This window comes from Saimiri boliviensis, chromosome 14 (genome assembly GCF_048565385.1).
Source record: "Saimiri boliviensis isolate mSaiBol1 chromosome 14, mSaiBol1.pri, whole genome shotgun sequence".
NCBI classification, from domain to species: Eukaryota; Metazoa; Chordata; class Mammalia; order Primates; family Cebidae; genus Saimiri; species Saimiri boliviensis.
Genome location: NC_133462.1, coordinates 61,690,303 through 61,705,660, shown reverse-complemented (window position 1 = coordinate 61,705,660; position 15,358 = coordinate 61,690,303). Strand labels below are relative to the sequence as shown.

Here is a 15,358-nt window from a genome sequence, read left to right as displayed (position 1 = left end):
ATGAAACCATTTTCTCTGCGTTGCATTTCTGGCAAGCCATGCTTTGCAATGAAGACAGGAGGCATTAAAGAATGGGAGTTGGACACAGGAGATGGTTGAGCAGCTCGTGCCAGCTCTCGGCACACACTGGCTTCCCTGGCAAGCTGCTCTGGGCCAGGCTTGGGCTTTCTTTTCCTGCAAGAGGGACTAAGCAATCTGTGCTGCACTGGTGGGAGGAGGTGGGCAGTTCAGACCTCAGTGCCAGAAATACAGAGCCCTGCGCCTTTCTTGTGAAGATAGCATTTGCATGAGACTTGGGGTGTAGGGGGACCCAGAAGCACATCAGGTAGAACCTTTTGTAGTCACAGCATTGTACCCTGGCTAGTGTTTGACAGTCTACCCTCTGGTCCCCATCGCTGGCCGTTTTGTTTCCTGCCTCTACCTGGGCCAGGTGGCACATAAATACACAAGCATTTATTTCCTTTAAAAAGATTCCAGGTCATAGGACTCAAACTGAGCCGCAAATAGAAACGACACACCGTGTCTGGCTTGTGCTTTTTGTTCTGATCTTGGGACCTGTTTCAGAACCTTGAATGGGAGATGTTTGCCGGTTAACTAGGAGTTTGCTGGACAACCAGCACCCCACAATTGGATTTACTACGTAATGTTTATGAGTAAACATCTTCTTTAAAAATGCCATGGCTTGGCTTCTTCACCCTTTCGTCACCCTTTCGTTGCCTGTGGGCCTCAGAATGAAAAGGTGAGGGTGACAGAAACCAGGTTTTAAATCTGTATTAACTTGACACAGAAAAATATTTTAGGGAAAGGTTTATTCCTTTTAGTTCCTGCTGGCAATCTGGGACCCTGAGGGGTCAAAAACCAGGGAAGAGTTGGGGGAAGGTGAAGAGACCCATGTCCCTCAGAGGTCACTTGCTGGGGGACAGGGCTTGGCTATTCAAGTGACAGGTATCCACCTGCAAAGCTGGAATCTCCTTTAGAGTGAGCTCCTAAGAAAAACACCACTCAGCCATGGAAAGCTGATGCATTTTGCTGCCTGGGGCACATTCTGGAGGAGAAAACCGGTTTTTCTCAGGACAAGTCAGGGCCAGGCTTTGTTCGGTTTATTTAGCCAGACTGGCTCCTTAAAGGAGACTCCTTTATTTGAGGAAGGGGACAATTATAAAAATGGCTTGTGAGTGGCGTTCCCTTTATAACTGGGTTGGACTTCCTTCGGACTTAAGAACGTTCTCTTGTTCTATACCTTCTTCCTTAAAGGAGAAACATGGACACACACACACACACACCCCAATCACACGGAACTGCAAAGAGAATGAAATCAGTGCTAAATCTATCAAAGCAATCATAGACCCTGACAACTGAGAAGTATTATTTGTTTTTTTCCTCCCGGATTTCTACTGAGCCTGGTGTTTTAAGCATGTGTCTTGGGGAGAAGAGACCCACAGAAAGGCAATTACAATTGGTGAATGATTAATGTTGGATCTGACATTTTTATGTGTCAAATATGTTTAACTGCATTAACCTTTGCAGAATTTACACCTATACTATGAGATATGTCTTGTATAGTATCGGAAATCTCTGCAATCTGCCTTCACTTAAATCTTATTTACATTTACCTTATTACAATATAAATGGATTTTTAAAACCTTAATAGAGGTTTTTTTTACCCCATTCTGCAGTTCTGCTTGCTCTGCGGGAAGTCTAAGGGCAGCAGGGTTCTTTGCTGATTGCTAATAGTGTCCCAGCCACCTGCCTGGGGACCCCAAAGAGAGAGAAAGCCAGTGTCAATTCTTCAAGCTCATGTCTCAGTTTTAGCCTAAAGGGGAGGTGGCTTAGAAGGCCTGGAGTTGGCATCCCACAGTATAAACCATAGAGGCAGACAGGCTTTTCAGTAGACAGACAACCTTTAAGTTTCATAAGTTACAGAAAACGCAAATTTTCATAGCATCAATTTTAGAAAAGAAAGATTAAGTGGTTCCCATCTGTGGTGCTTTTTCCAATCTGCCTGTCACCAGTCCCCTCTGCAGAAGTATGTGCAGTCCAGATGTCTCTTTCATTGATCACATTTCTCTCTGGCTGTCTCGGTTCCTAAGTCAGAGTTACCCTTGTTGCTGCTGTGGCTGCAGGGGCCTCATCGTCGTCAGCTCCATGCCTCCTGAACTTCACTCCACTGAAATCTGGTTGGGTATGAGACAGACTCCGGTGGAATGAAGGACAAGAGAAGCACATGGATTACCCGAGGATCTTTTTCTCAGAGGGTGGGGACGCATGTCAAGCCCAGCCTGTGAACACTGCATTACCTGGCCAAAGGCCTTTGTCATCCTTGAATCACACACTTGGGAGATGTCAAGGACCTGAAAACTCCTACCCCTCCGCAAGGATCACATCCTTCAAGGAGGCTGCAGAGAGCTAGTTCATCAAAACGTCCTTGCACCTGCTGGGTGCATTGGGAGACGGGTCTGCAAGGCCACGGACTCTTGACTGTTTCTCATTTTCAAAGCAGCCACCCCAGAGAAGTCCATGTGGAACCTCCTCTGTGTTTACCTAGTTGGGATGCTGGTCACCCTCTCCCTTTGTCTGGGTCCTGCTGTGTGTGCCATAACTGAGCTCAGTGTGGTTGGCCCTTTCTAGAGGAAACAGAGAGAAGGCAGGTGTTCTGCAATTGCTTTAGAAAAACCCAGCTACTCTGATCTTGCTTACCAAGGCCGTGGAATGCAGGGGCATGCGCATTCCTCTCCACAAGGCATTGTTCAGAGAGCAGGAAGAGCACTTTGCTGCCCCGTTTGCCAGTGTGAAATCCAGAAGAGGTAGGTGAGGCACTCACGAAAAACTACAACTCCTGGCAGGAGCCAGGCCCATTCATGGGGTGGGTGGACAGAGGAGGGTAAGACTCCTTGTTCTCACTCCTAAAGACTTATCTAGGAAGGCCAGCCTCCAATGGCCCCACATCCTCCCCCAGATGTGCCTGGAAAATGATTCAACTATTCCTTGGTTGGGCATGAGGATGGAGGATTTAGGGAGGAAGGAGGAAAGCTAACCTGGCTTCCATAGACTGCGTCAGATAGTTTTCTGCCCTCTCTGAAAAGGAATGCCCATCAGCCCGTTGCTGTGCAGTTGCTGCTCTGGCCTCTTGCTTGTTGTGTTCAGACATGCCCGTGGCTCAATGCAAGCCCCATAAAAGGCTGTTCTCAGCACCGACATGCAGACTGGGTGGGTTGGGGCAGATACACCTTGTTGTTTGGAATCGTTTCTTCCTGGGGCTTGTTCTGACCCGATGCAGGGAGGCAGTATCTCATATGCAGCTCCTCCCCGCCTCCCCACCCTGCACCTAGCCCTCTGGGCATTGGGTCTCTCTGAAGAATGCCCTCGAGCAAGGGCTTGAGGTTTCTAACTTAGTGCTGAGGAGGGGCCACACTCTCCTTGGTCTGAATGTAAAGACTCTTTGACAGGGTGAACACAGAGCTCCTTAGGAGGCAGGGATCTGGGTATTGAGGGGAAGAAGATTGGTTCATCTTCTCCAGTTCTGCCTTCTTAATAAACACTCATGGTTCTCAATAGCAAGAACTGTGAGAACTGCTTGTGAATTATCTGGACTAGATACTCCTCCTGCACTGCCTGTGACCCATTCACAGTCAAAGGGAAGAAAGAGGCCAGCCTGTTGGCTGTGATAAATAAATGATGGCCCGGGATGGTGGGAGGCAATAATGCCGGGAAGGCAAGGCTCTTTGCCTTCCCTTTAGATTTCTGCTTAACTCCGAGAGCAAAAGGGTCAGTCAATTCTTCTCCCTCTAGACCTTTGGCACCCCGCTTTTACCCTTCCAGTACCATCCACTAGATTCTTCATGTCCTCACTCTGGAGTGTGCAGAGAGCCTCACTGTCATATGGGGTCCATACCCTCCAAGATGGATACTTGAGAGATGACCATGTCTGCAGAAGGCAAATGGGAGGTGGCATTAATGTCAGAGAGCCCCAAAAAGGTGAGTTCTCCCCTTATCACTCTCCTCTTACTATACAGACCTGTAGCTGCTACAGGCAGAGACAAAAAAACACAAGTCAGAACCTGTATCAGGAGACTTGACCTGCTCTGGATTCCGGGTTCAAGATTCTTCTGCCCATGATGCCTTCGCCAGCTGAATCATCCCCCCGGCCCCCCTGGCCTTCACCGTGGTTACATGGATCTATAGCCAAGCACATGCACAATCAGAGAATAAACCATGCATGGGCTTGCTATAGGATAAGTTTATCCAGTGACCACTCTCTGCCCCCCAGCTGCCCCCAGGATTATGTCTCAAGTGTCTTCATAACCTTAAAGCCAAATTTAACATGAGACTCAAAGAATGAAACTAGATCCTAAGTTTTCCAGTACAGCTGCACGCTGCACCCCAGGACTGAAAAACCAGCTGAATCTCTGTCCATCTAGTTGAGTAAATCTCCACAAAACCAGACAGAGCTGCAATCTTGGTGCTTAAACTGCTCACCACCCACCTTATCACACCGATTCCCTTTATCAGCAAGATTTACTGCCTGGGATCCCTGGAAATCCTTGAAAAAACACAGCAGCGACTGGGGATTGGTTTAAAATGTCGCAGGTTCAGCTCCTCCAGTCTTGGAGGAAGTTGAGAACTGGCCGGCAGTAAAATGCCATTTTCATCTCAATGAGTCCCCTGATCTAGCCACTCAGCTTTGTTTTTCCAATGCTCCCCAAATCCAGAGATTTCAGACTCACCTTTAAGTATGAGTGCCTGTGCCTTCAGATATCAGGACCCAGCTTTGAGTTTGATTCAAAATAATAAATCTTTTTTTTTCATAAGATAATGCAGAACAAAGAGATGGCTAGAGCCATGCATAGGAGAAGAAGAAATTTCAAGTCTCGGATGTTTCTTTTGCCCCTAAAGCTTGAGGACAGAGAACAAAAAATGGGAAACACTTACCCTATGTAAAGCACCCAGTTCAGCAGGCCTGTGCAGAACAGAAATGGCTCTTGAGGAAAGGTGGGGACTGATCCTGAATAGTTGATTTCTATCTTTAATAAAAAAGAACACGAGGCCGGATGCGATAGCTCATTCCTGTAACCCCAACATTTTGGGAGGCCAAGGTGGGTGGATTCCTTAAGCTCAGGAGTTCAAAACCAGCTTGGGCAACATGGTGAAACCCCGTCTCTGCAAAAAAAAAAATACAAAAAATTAGACAAGTGTGATGACGTGCACCTGTAGTCCCTGCTACTTGAGGGACTGAGGCAGGAGAATCGCTTGAACCTGGGAGGTTGAGGCTGCAGTGAGCCGAAGATTGCACCACTGCACTCCGGCCTGGGTGACAAAGTGAGATACTTTAAAAAAACAAATAAATAAAAGCGGAGGAAAGTGAAATTGAAGGAGAGGGAGTAAAGGTAGCTGGAAAGGAGAGAGTTTGGAGTGTGGTTGAGAATTGAGCTGAATTTTTAGAATAGAGATTAGTAACAGACAATAAAAGAGAAACTGGTTTTTCCAAGTCAAGGGTGAGCAGGAGGGACTCGGCCCATTTCGAGGAGGTGGTACTAGTTTCAGTCTTTATTTATGCACCTCTCAGCAAAGCTTCAGGTTACCTGCTGAGCTCAACCAATGGAGAAAGGGCCTGGCAGCTGGCCCCTCCTCTCAGAACCCACACCCCTGGGGGGCCATGAATGGAGAGGTCTTTCTGCAGGCTACTCTTACTTTCTCTTGTTCTGTAAACACAATGAGAAAAGGGAAGAAGTGAGGTCTCGGTCATCCCAGAGTTGGAGAGACACTGCGGGTTATCTGAGCCTTGCACCTGAAGACTTCGGCTTCCCAGAGACCTAAAGGAGGAGAGGGGAATGCTCAGATTTTATTTTGTCCCAAGGAAGTTGTGCTGTGTGTGTGCGCGCACGCGCATCCTTTGAGCTTTTAGCCTGACCTGAGTTGCTATCTCTACACAATGCACTTCGGGAATCCCGCAGAGATCGGCCAGTCCATCCAGACAGCGCAGTAGAAAGAGGCCGGAGGGTCAGAGCCGAGGCCCAGCCGGTGGCTTATCCTGACATTTAGTACAGAGAGTGTCTGCTGCTCTCCTTGTGAGAAGCAAGTGTTTCTTTTATAATCCGAAAGGCTTTGTGACCTGCTTCCCTTTCATGTCTGGGGGTGGGGAAAAGACCACACTGTGTAGGGGGGAAGTTAAGGAAGGGGACGGCAAGCTCATTAGCAACTTTAAAGAGGACGGTCTACACACTTGATGATTTTACCTCCTTCGCGCTCCGCCTCCTGCCCCTCCCCCATCTCTCCTCCCACCTTGCCGGCTTCCCCCTCATTCCCCGGTCCAGTGCACACCTGGAGGGCAGGGGAAGTTGAAGTCTCCTCAAATGCAGCACATTTCGCCCAGGATCCTGGCCTGCCTTCCATTTGTTCTCCAGGCAAATCTGGTGTGCAGCGAAAGCAGATTCCTCTGTTCTCCAGCGGAAGGAGGGGAACTGGAGAATCCACTCCAGAGGACCTCTTAGTGCAGTCCTGTCCCACAGCCCTTCGTGGAACTGAATCGTGTCTGCTCAAAATCTCCCTAGAAATCAGCGAATCTAAACTTCCTACCGCATAGACTGGGGAACAGAGGTTTGGAAAGGTGAATTTCTGTCCCGAGTTCACACAGCCAGTGCAGTCAGGATTCTAATCTAACTGGATCTCCCAGACCCCATTGAAAAGCCCTTTATAACAAACACTACATGTTTCTTTCCCCGGTTCTGGAGGATCGGACGCTTGTCTGAACTATTCTGGATTCTTCCTGGGAGAAGAAAAGGATCCACTGGGGAAGGAGAAAAACCAATACAGAGCAATAGGAAGAGGCAGGGACATCTTCCACGGGATAGCTTCCTTAAGCACGCGACTCCTCCCCTAAACAGCGGAGCCCATGGTTTTCCGGCCGACTGGACCCAGTTTGCCTACACTGAGCCTCAGTTCTCCCATGTCCCAAAAAGTAATGCAGACAGAGAAGCGAATTGTTCCTGGCCGCAGTGATGCACCCACAATGTGTGCTGAAGATTCTGGGCCCCCTTCTCTCCCTTCCCGCTCCCTCTCTCCCTTCCTTCCAGCATATCATTCATTCATTCGTTCATTCATTCATTCATTCTCACTCACTCACTCTCTGCCTCGCGCATCATTCCATGAGCATCGACTCTGTGCCATGTGAGTGAGAGGTTGCGTTTACCCTCTAGCAGCTCCCAGCAAGAAGAGTCATTCATTCATTCGTTCATTCATTCATTCATTCTCACTCACTCACTCTCTGCCTCGCGCATCATTTCATGAGCATCGACTCTGTGCCATGTGAGTGAGAGGCTGCGTTTACCCTCTAGCAGCTCCCAGCAAGAAGAGTCATTCATTCATTCGTTCATTCATTCATTCATTCTCACTCACTCACTCTCTGCCTCGCGCATCATTCCATGAGCATCGACTCTGTGCCATGTGAGTGAGAGGCTGTGTTTACCCTCTAGCAGCTCCCAGCAAGAAGAGGCATAAACATAGGCCAAAGCAAAAGGGGAGCTGCGGCATTTGTCTGTGAGATTCAGGGAAGGCTCTACAGAGAGAGTGAGGTGTTGGAACTGAATCTGAAAACATCAAGGTGGGCTGAGGGTGAGAATGACCCCTGTACATTCAAACCTTGAAGAAGGAGCGCTCACACCTTCAGAGCAGCCTGGGGTGCCGGGGCTGGGAGAGCGGAGCCATCTTGTGACAGGCCTCAGAACCTCATTCAGAGGCCGGGAAGCTTGGAAGTCTTGAGGCAGGGAATGAAAGGAGCAGAACTGTTTTTCAGAAGCCAGCTAGGACTAGAGGCAGAGCGACTAACTGCTGAGGAATATGACTGCCCCAAAATATAGGGGAGAGGAGGGTAAGGAGGAGTACCTAGGGCAGACGAGAATCAATAGCCCTGCTGGTCAGTTTCTGTCCCCTCCAGGGCTCATCTTTGACTTCTAAATTTATTCAGAAAACTGTAATAAACCTATAGATGTATTGATCCCATATCCATTTAATACAGTAAAGAAAGACCATCTGCCCTAGATTATTATAACGTTCTTTTTCTTCCCTTCAACCACAGTCACTGCAGCCGAGGAGGCTGCTTTGTGGACTAGCTGGACACTTATTGGTGTGGAAGGTCGGGGTTGGGGGGGAAAGCATATCTGGGTGGCTCTGCTGGAAGCTTCTTCTCCCAGCCCCTCAGCCTGGATCTTTGTTCCAAAGTCAGCTTGTGAGGCAAAAGGCTTGATGTCCCGCTTCCCCTAGGTTTCTAGCTCCATGTCTCTGAGAGGCATTCCCCAGGGTCATCCAGGGTGGTGCTGTGCTTACCTGAGTGTGTCTGGGGTGCAGAAGAAGGGGCATGGAGGGGAGTAGGGTGGTTGGAGGGGCAGGTACTGGGCTTCCTCCCATCTCCACTGAGGAGTAGCCATGGTAACCGTGGTTTACGCACTTGGGCTGATCTCGGGTCTCACCTTTTGTTTTTGTGCCCTGTATGCCCCCTTGCTCCTCATTTCTCCTCCCCCTCAACTACCCCAGCCAGAGTTCCTCTACTGTGAGAAGTCCTTGGTCCTCACATGCATCTCTGGGTACTGAAAAGACTCTGCCATTCTCTCTGCTCAAATTTCCAGCCCCATATCTAACTGCCACATCTTCTGTTTTTGAGGAAAAAGTAAAAGATCTGGAGTTCTTCAGAGTGTTCTAACACATGGTTAGCATTAGTGTTAGCTATGGGTCTCTTTGACTAAATTCTGGTTATAAGCTCATCTAACTTTGCAACTTTTCCTCCATGCCTAGCACCGTACCTGAGGTCTTTGATAAAGGTCTGTTGAATCAACCGAGGTTGTTTCTTTAGGGGAGGAACACCAAAAGAGAAGATTCCTGGATTCCACTGCACAACATTTGGAGTGTGTTGGACTCTTGGGGGTGAAACAGTAAGGACAGTGCGATGCAGGGAAACGGTGTGTTCCCAGGAAGCTGCTATGGACATCAGGGTCCACGACCATAAGGGGAGTGCCCCGTGGGCTGCCTATAGAATGGATCTTCATCACCAGCCTTCTTCTGATCCAGGTTTACAGCTTTGTTCCATGTATTGAGGAGCTGGGAGAACCTTACCCTGAGACATTTCTTGGTCAGGCCTCAGAATTGGGAAGTACGCATGCTAGTCCTTCAGCCACTGGTCAGGTTCTACACAAATGTAGAGTGGGGGAAGATGCAATTTCACAGCAGCATAAATAGAAAAAACCCTTAGGGTGTGAGCCGATGGTAAGCTCCATGGGACTCAGTGGTGTGATATGGCTACCAAAAAAGCAAATTCTTTCTTTGGTTGCATGATTGGAAATGTGAAACAGAAAATAGGGAGATGACAGTTTTACTGTACTCTGTACTGATCATATTATATCTGCTTCTTACATTCATTTGTGGGCTCCACGTTTTAAGAGGGATCAATGCAAACCTGAAAGAGGGGGAAAAAAAAAGTGAGTACAGAGGAAACAGGCACGCAACAACAGCAGAAACTATGATGATTCTGGAGTCAATAGAGCTTGAAAGAGAGGCAAAATGTCCACCCAAGGAGTAAGTGAAAGGACTGAGCAGGTTATCACCTTCCAACCCAAGACCATGTACATACCCTGACAATGCAGAGCACCCATCTGAGCAGGTGGGGCCAAAGGCCTAAACCCAAGTTACTAAAGCAAACCCAGGCCCCTTCCTCCCACCTTGAATACACCTCTGTTCCCACTTCATTGCATTTCTTCCATTGGTTCTCTCAGTGTGAGTGTTGTCCAGCCAGAAGCTGAGTTTGGGTTGGTTGTCATTAGCCAGGTCTCTGTAGATTGGCTATTTCCTGAAGCCACACCCCGACACTGCACATAACATCTGTGATCTGTGCATGCCTCTCCAGTACATCCTATTGTGGTTATTGAGTTTTTGGTTTTCTCTTTCACTAGACTGTGACCTTCTTAAAAGAAAAGAAAGCCCAGTATTCCTACCACCTAGAAGTTCCTGGCACATAATAGGTGCTCAGAAACCATTTGTTGGCTGGGTGAAGATGCAGACAGGTGTGACTGGGAGGTTTGAGCCTCTGTTGCTGAGCAGACGTGAGGTCTGGGTTTAATACCCCTCTCCTTCACTCTCCTGCTTCCTCTAGATGCCAGTGTGGATCAGGACCTATCCCTGATCTTCAGGAGCTATCCCTTTATATTTCTTCACTCTGGGGATCTGACAGATCTGACAGATCTGACAGCTTACTGCCCACTACTGTACTTCTGTGGTGGGGCTAGAGACTCCTCATTTCCTCATTTTCTGAGATGGGCTTGTTCTCTGAAAGTGAAGAGAGTGACACAGGTTGAAGCCTGCTTTTTACATTTCCCTCTCCCTGGCCCCTTGCCCTGCCCCTGCTGAGGCCTAACCTAGTCCTTCAGGTGAGGAAAAGTCCTCAGGGCCTACCTTTCTCCCCCCCCCACCCCCCCCCACCCCCCCCCCCCCCCCCCCCGCTGCTGAAGACAAAAAAGAGAACCACGGGACATTGTAGCACTTGAAAGCAGTCATTTTATCTTTAGCTCTGCCGCTCTGGCCATTCCCTGCATTTATCAGCACCTATAAAGCACCACAAACAATTTCTCCAAGTTGCCCGCAAGCCTTCTGGGATCAGGAGACTTCTGTCTCCACTGAGAATACTTGTTTGGGTTCTAATTTTTCTAAATTAACATCCAAGTTCCATCTTAGGAAGCAGAGGGGTTGGGGAGAATTCTTAACAGAAGCAGCTTTGGTAAGTTGAAACAGTTCATGTTATTAAACACCCAAGAGGAAGATCCAGAAACACTGAACTGGGATGGTTTGCACCTTCAGTCCTTAACTTGTGGCTGTCATGATTTGGGGACTTAGATTAGGAAAACTTGGAAACTTAGAGCCCGTGGCAACTGCAGAAGAGAGACAGGTAGCATTTGTTAATTCACATCTTCACCTAATATGTATCGAGTGCTTACTATGTGCCAGGTACCCTACCAGGTGCTGGAGGTAATAGAAAACTAAGTCCCTGCTCCTGAACACAAAGATGTTCCAGACTTTGCAGTGGGCGTGGAGAGGGAGCCAGCTAGGTGACAGGTGCTACAATAGGAAGCGGTAAGTGCAATATCACCCCTCTGACCCACAAGAGGCTCTGCAGGAGCCCAGAGGGAGGAGCCCTGTAGATCAGGAAGGCTTCAAGGAGGAGGTGCCACCTAGTCGAACTATGAAATGTTACAGGGATTGTGCCACCCAGAGAAAGGAGAGAATTTGATGTGGGGATTTCTTTGGGACAGCAGGGCTGAGCCTGAACAAGCAGGGTTAACTTCATCCTAAGTAAAAGTTTTAAAAAATGCAAGCTCCACTCTGGGTCACAGGACAAATACTGATTACCACCTGGGGGGTCTGGAGCAAAGGATGGAAGGGGGATTGAAGGAGCCCACACTGCCTCTGAGGAAACCATCTAAGCCAAACTCTTCTTCATCATCTCTGCGGGATGGATCTACGCAGGTAATCATATTTGGCAATCTCTGTTGGCTGCTTCACCAAGTTTTTGTTTTTGTATGTTTCATGAGATGCCAGTTAGACTTTGCTAAATAAAGAGGGAAGATTGGCAGGAGAGAGGCAAGTTTTAAAGGGGAAAAAATGACCACTGAGGAGCTGGTAGAGATGGGCAGACTGTGAGGCCACCAGGCTGCTTAGCGTAGCACTAGGGAAAGCTGGTGTGTGTGTGTGTGTGTGTGTGTGTGTGTGTGTGTGTGTGTTTGCACATGCACATGCATGCATGCAGCTAGTTTCAAGTTAATTACAATGCCAGAGTAGTTCAGCCTGGCTTGCCTAATAGTCACAGAAGAAAGATTATGTGGGCAAAATGGATGAGGGTCGAAAGGAGGAGGGTTGGATAGTTGCAAAACTTTTATATGGAAGCTGCCTAACAAACACGTGGTGAGCTGCTGGAGAGGAAACAAAGCAGGTTTGGGCCTCTCTTCTCATACCTGCAATCCTTAGCCAAAGCAATTCAAAACCAAATCTTTAGTTGGAGAATCGTTTTGGGGCTCAGAGTGCAGGTCTTCGCTCTCAGAGCACACTGGCAGGTGCCAGCTCATCCATTCTGCCGGAGTCCTGGAGAAGTGAGCCTTGGTGCTGAGTTCAGCAGTTCTGAGCAGTACAGCAATAAAGCAGTCACAGAGCCCTGTCGCTGCAGCAGAATGGGATAATCCTACAATTTAATAAGTAGGACTTAAGCAAATGGTTTGCAGGTGATGAGATTGCCATTGCCCACTGGGCCTAAAGAAAAACATGTGAGGAGTTTGGGTTTGAGAGCTGGGAGAGAAGAGCACCCAGTTGCAGCCTTCCCTCTTGACATTTGCTTTTGGAGGACTGGGAGGGCCTTTGGTCTAAATCTATTTATTGTCATTTGAAACTCAGAATGGGAGGAGCTAGGGAAGGGACTCTCATGGCTTTTACTGAACTGGAATGAAAGGGTGTTGGGCAACCCTCTGGGGTTGGGGGTGATGAGGGAGAGAGCAGACTTAGAAGCAACAGGATTAGGTTTAAGCTGAGACTCCATCAAGTACCAATTATGCAATTTAGTCACCATATAGACTCCGATGCTCTGCTTCCTCTTCTGTCAAAGGGGCGTAATGGCAATGCCTGATAACACATAAGAGCATCCCTCAAAAGCTAGGAAGAGCTTAAGTCATTATGAATGTTTATCACAACTGAGATTCCGAAATGGTAAAATGCAGAATTGTAATGCAGGAGCTACTGGGTGTTCCTGGTTTCTGGGTTCAGTGTTGGGTGCTGGGGACCTGGCTGGTATTCCCCCAATTTTCACCAATCCATTTCAGATGCTGAACGCAACTCACTAATACCTGCTTGTGAGAGTCAGTTGTTAAAATTCCAAGAAATAGCTTGCCATGTGGTTATTGAACATGTTGATAGCTTGAAATCAGCCATGGTGAGAAAGCTTATACTATCCTACAAAACCAGAGTGTTTCTGAGAGCCAGATGTTAGGCATTTACCAGCACACCTGACCCACCTTTCCCCGCCATTGGTTCTCCATGTTGTGTGAAATGTCCAGACTTCCATAGGGCCAGTTCTTCAGCCACTTCCTTCCTCTATAATACAGCATCCTGGGCAGGGATTGCTGAGGCACCAGGGGTCTCTGATTCTGGTCCCGCAACCGAAACTCCAGTCTCACAGGGCTGTCTTCCCTTCCTCAGAGATGTCATCTAGTGTTTCATCAGTCTATGTTTTGCTCATACTTTTGCCTTCATCCAGAACATTCTTCTGAAACACTATCCAATCTTAAGCCTCCTGGCCACCCTTCCTGGTCTCTGCTCACATGGCTCCCTGTGGGCCTCCCTGCCCTGGCACTGCTCGTATGGCAGGTAGGTGGGTGCCACTGTTTCCCTGGCTAGGAGTCCACTAACCTACCTCAGTGCTTCTCCTGCTTTTATTAGGCCAGAATTTTTCACACATTTTGCTCCGTAATCCTCATGGTACAGACTTTTTCAAGGAGCAAACAGAGGTCAAATAATTTGTATGAAGTAACATAACCGGTAAGTGTTAGAGGCTCCACGTGGAAAAAAAAGGCTTTTCACATTCCCCAGGCCAGGGATTTCACCACTCCCCTCCCCATTCCATTCTCAGAATCAGCCATTTCTCTCTTTTGCACAGAGCCTAGCAAAATACCTTGTGCCACAGCATGGGTTTAATACCCGCTTAGTGAATTAACTAAAACTTCCCTTCTTTTCAGTCACATATTTTGTAACAAAAATGAAATGGGGATCAGAGAGGGTTTATAGCATGGTATTACTTCTGCAAAATCAACCCTGTTCTCAGTGAAGGCCTGAGAATGGTTAACCTCAGTAGGCACGATGCTAGGTGTTCTCTTCCGAGTGACACCTTGAGTAGGTTTTTTTGCAAAAGCAATTGAAAAGGTTTCAGCAGAAGAATAAATATGCCCTTGGACTTTCAGCAAAAAAAAATATTATTTAACAAAAATTTCAGTTACAATATTGCACAAATCAAACGTTTTAAGCTTTAGCAAACTCTTCTGCATCTTATTCCTATTATAACCAACAGAAACAATTTACCATCTCCCTCAATTTAAAGGCCATATGTCCATGTGAGAATGCAAAAATGGATAGGTAAATAGGCTCTTTCATGACGAATGAGAGCTATTTCTAATAGTTTTTCTGGCAATTTCTGATCTAAAGTTTAAAAAATCTAGATGCCCCCTTCCCATTTGCACTCAAAAATAAATAAATAAATAAAGTAGGAAATAGTAAGAATGTAGGAATGATAATTTCCTATTTCCCAACAGACCTAGTGCTTAATCCTGTTTGGACTTGGAAATATGAGCCCAGTTATTTCCTGGTCAGGTTTAAAGAAAATAAAAGACATCTTCCTATGCCTGTCTTCTTTAAATCCATAAGCGAGCCAACGCCACTCAGTGGTGAAGGAGCTTTCACGGGCTTGTTCAAAAATCAAGAGCCACGTGCGTCTTCTTTCCCATGAAGGTTCCACCAGGACAACAGTCGGTGAAATTACAGGTTTGCCTCTGGCCAACGTTGTGAAAAACTGTGGTGTTCCTATTCTTTCCCAACCAAGCTCTGATGTGTACGAACTCCCTGTAATTACGGTATAATTGGATTTAACTATAGGGGAAGAACTAGTTTTCAACCAAGTCCCCTCAAATAATTTGTTGCTTATTAGAAAAAAGGGAGAACTTTTGCTGGCTTTAGTGTAGTACATGTACGCCCCACCCCACCTCACTCCACAAAACAGAAGAGAATTGCTGGTGTGAGCTCTAGCAATTTAGTGGGGTTGGTTTAATCACAGTGCCCTAGTTCTGAATATTCCAGAAAGTTCATTTTCTCTTAAACGGAAATGCAGAGCGAAGGTGGTACCAGAGTCCCAAAGGGAAATGTCTCAGTCTCTCTCATTCCTGTGGTTGGGAGATTATTCTAAGTGTCCAGAGTTTGCAAACCATGTGCTATGGGTTGAATCTGGGCATAGGCTTACACTATTTGGCTTCCATGTTTAGAGTTTTTGTGAGTTAGGTGTCACAGATAAGAATTTGGAGATTTCACATAAAAATCTGGATCTCAGCCTCCCTTCAAAAATGAAAAAAGAGAAAAAAATCTGGCAATCCAGGGCCTGAATTCCTTCATTACTACCCTGGCTGGACTTGAATCTCTGTAATACTCTAGAGGGGGCAACCAGTTCACCGTTTACTTACCAGTGCTCAGCTTTAATTTACTGGACCTTCCTGACTCTGCTGGCATTTGAATTTGTATCCTCTCTCTCTCTCTCTCTCTCTCTCTCTCTCAGTCCCCTCCCCCACCCCACCTCTCA

The 15,358-nt window shown here is 47.3% G+C and overlaps 2 long non-coding RNA genes across 5 annotated transcripts in view; one reads left to right on the top strand and one right to left on the bottom strand.

Moving 5' to 3' along the window:
* The window catches only part of LOC141581069 (uncharacterized), a 299,117-nt gene that overhangs the window by 130,242 nt on the left and 153,517 nt on the right, over positions 1-15,358 (top strand). The gene's annotated exons all lie outside the window — the stretch shown is intronic.
* On the bottom strand, positions 1,883-5,508 carry LOC104651766 (uncharacterized). Its single transcript, XR_005577769.2, has 2 exons — positions 4,930-5,508; positions 1,883-3,925 (listed from the first exon to the last, which is right to left on the bottom strand). It is a non-coding gene; the product is annotated as an uncharacterized LOC104651766 (long non-coding RNA).